The sequence below is a fragment of the Triticum aestivum genome, chromosome 1A (genome assembly GCF_018294505.1).
Source record: "Triticum aestivum cultivar Chinese Spring chromosome 1A, IWGSC CS RefSeq v2.1, whole genome shotgun sequence".
NCBI classification, from domain to species: Eukaryota; Viridiplantae; Streptophyta; class Magnoliopsida; order Poales; family Poaceae; genus Triticum; species Triticum aestivum.
The window spans coordinates 566,610,358-566,613,643 of record NC_057794.1 but is presented as its reverse complement, the minus strand read 5'-3'; the positions used below and the strand labels follow the sequence as shown (position 1 = coordinate 566,613,643).

The 3,286-nt window shown below is 41.7% G+C and overlaps 1 pseudogene; it reads left to right on the top strand.

The window, feature by feature from the left end:
* The window catches only part of LOC123052403 (beta-1,2-xylosyltransferase XYXT1-like), a 39,179-nt pseudogene that overhangs the window by 35,002 nt on the left and 891 nt on the right, over positions 1-3,286 (top strand).

Below are 3,286 nucleotides of genomic sequence, written 5' to 3'. Positions count from 1 at the left end.
CAAATTACTAAACTCATAAATTAATCACTATACAAAGCATTGCAAGAGCTAATCTAGCAATGAGAGATGAAAGGACAAAGTTGCTAACCTTTGTGATCATTTGAATGGATGGGGGCCTTCAAATCTTGACAAATTTTGGGCAAAATGTGTGATGAGCTCGAGAGAAAGAGGGGAAGAACAGAGAGGAGAGGGGAAAGGGGAAGAACAGAGCGAGCTCGGGTGGACGAAGGGTTTATGTAGGACGACCTTTAGTACCGGTTCGTGCCAAGAACCGGTACTAAAGGGGCTGGAGGGGCCCCATCCTGACAACATCCTGCCACCACTCTCATTAGTACCGGTTCGTGGCACGAACCGGTGCTAAAGGTTCGCCACGAACCGGTACTAATGAAAGCGGCCCGACTAGCCGTTGGAACCGGCACTAATGTATGCATTAGTGCCGGCTCAAATACAAACCGGCACTAATGTGCTTCACGTTTGACCCTTTTTCTACTAGTGAAAGAGTCGGAGATGGAACGGACTTGTACGAAGAACAGTCGCTGAATGCAGCTATCGTAGTACTAGCGAGGCTTAACACTGGAGCAACGTGCCGATCCATCAACGCCATGCCTGCTACTCCCTCCGTCCGGAAATACTTATCATCAAAATGAATAAAATGGGATGTATCTAGATGTATTTTAGTTCTAGATACATCCCTTTTTATTCATTTTGATGACAAGTATTTTCAGACGGAGGGAGTACCATGGAGGTGACGTGCTGTAGTGCTATTCTTCTTCTTCTTCTTCTGTACGTTTCTTCTTGATTTCCTTCTGTACGTTTTTCGTCCTTGATTTCCTTCTGTATTTTGATGACCTTCTGTATGTTTTTTGTCCTTGATTTCTTTTTTTTAGCTGAAGTCGGCAGCAGTTTTTTCTTTCGTGAAACTTTTTAACAAGTAGTACAATAGAAGGTCAAATTTGTTTTCGAAAAAGTTTCAGATTTTTCTGGCTTTTTTTCGTAATTAGTACTCCCTCCGTCCCAAAATTCTTGTCTTAGATTTGTCTCAATACATTCGTATTTAGACAAATCTAAAACAAAAATTTTGAGACGGATGGAGTAATTATTTTCCACATAGGTGCATATACACCGAGAGCCAAGGGGCATTTTTCATGCATTTTAAATTAGACTAAACAAATATGGGATATATGTGGCAGCAATTATATCAACGAATTCGTATTGGAGAGAAGTTTTGAATGTTGTAATAATTAAGTCACGGAATATGTTTTATATTAAGCTAAATTTATAATCAAATTTGGGTGTATATATATCTTTCCATTTCCTCGAGACTTTGAGATGCGTGCCCATTTGGTTCATCGAAAAGTGCGCAGAGTATAAACTGCGTCCTGGACTGGAATGGAGTGGACACTTTGCGCGTGGAGATAAGAAGAGAACGGCGCCTGCACCATGCATGCTGCACTTTTGCACTGCCCCCGTCTGCAATCGCGGCCATTGTTTATTCACGTGGAATTTTATGTCCTCGGACTGGAAGCAGCAGCTCTGTTATATATTCTCCCCTGATCCGCACGATTAGCGGGCACGAGCTGTAGGTTTCTTTTCACGTGGAATTTTATTCATGCTGTTATATATTCATGCTGCACTTTTGCACTGTCGAATTTTATTCACGTGGAATCGCGGCCAATTTGCTTCCATGTGTGCTCCCCTAATCCAACCTCCAAGGGCCTGCACCTCAATTATCCCCCGTACGTTCCTCTCTGTCTCGTGCTGGCAGGGATTTCACATGCTATGCTAGGTTTCTTTGCGCAATCTGGATGTAGCGTGCATGGCTGTATAGAAAATTTTCCAAAAAGCAGACAAGAGAACAAATTCGGTTTTTGACGAGTTTGCTAAAGCGAATAAAGCACGCGCGATCAACAAATATACTGTCCAAAAAGAGGAAAAGATAAATGCGACCATCCACCCACGTATCTATGATCGTTGTATCTAAGCAGAGATGTTAGATAGATAGATCTCTCCATGTCCAGCTGCATGCAACCGAGCATAAAAACTTGGCCGAAACCGAGTGCGCGATATGATGTTTTCGGCTGGCCGGGGCAGGCATATATTCTTCCACAGCTTGGAAAAAGAAAGCTAATTTCCCGCGTGTGAGCTTCACTTTCGTTCTCAGCTGGTGTTGTCACCTAACCCACGAATCTCCCATCAATTTGCTCCGGTTGTTTGCACATCGATTATATGTACAGTACTACACTACAGACTACAGTAGCTGCTACCACCTGTTGCCAGCCTAGCATTGGAACAACTGTGAACCGTCTAATTTACTCTGCTAATGGAGGAAGCACGGCTGCATCTCGTGCCCATGCTTATTTTAGCACGTACCTTGCAAGACCAGAGAACATGCCGATCACAATCAGAATTAATAATGCGTCGTGCGCCGTTCCTAGGTAGGCTCCTGCGTCCTGCTTTGCTTTGCTAGCGGTCGATCCTGCCAAAGAAAGGGCAAAATATTACACTTCGAGGAGATAAATTGAGATGCACTAGTTGGCACTTGGCAGGCAGGCACCCAAACCAGCTGTGGATAGTTTACTTGCTTCTAGCCGTTAACGCTTTAGTTGAAACTTATACTTCTACTCTCTCCGTTCTTGAATATAAATCTTTTTTAAACATTTCTATATAAACTATATTTTATGGAAATGTAAATAGACGTAAATGTGCCCATGCTTATATAAACTTATGGAAATGTAAATAGACGTATTTTAAAGTATAGATTTACTAATTTTGCTCTATATATAGTCTATATTAGAATCTCTAAAAATACCTATATTTAAGAACGGAGGGTAGTTACAATGTGTCGATGTCAATGTGACTAACACATGTGGAGCACCACTGACACAACTGGCTCCTGAAACAAACGTATTTCTAGCTTAGGGCAACTTTAGCCAATATTTTATATCTTGCTAACGATTTCAAAGAAATCAAACATGCCGCTCCGATACTTACTACAAAACTTTTCCAATCAACTACGCCCTATGTACCCTGCAAAAAAAAAACCCACAACCTATGTGACTCAATATAAGAAGTTTTCTAGACTTAAAAACGGCTTACACCAAGTCACAAAGGGAGTAGTATATATCGCAGATAGCACACACGCCGACTACTAAGAGCATTACTAGTAGTACCTCTAAACCCTTAAACCCTAAAAAATAACTGCTTTTTTCCGGGTTGCAACAAAAAAACGCAAAGACTAGAACTCCTAAACTCTCAAACCCTCAAAAAAAAAGTAAGGGTCCAACCC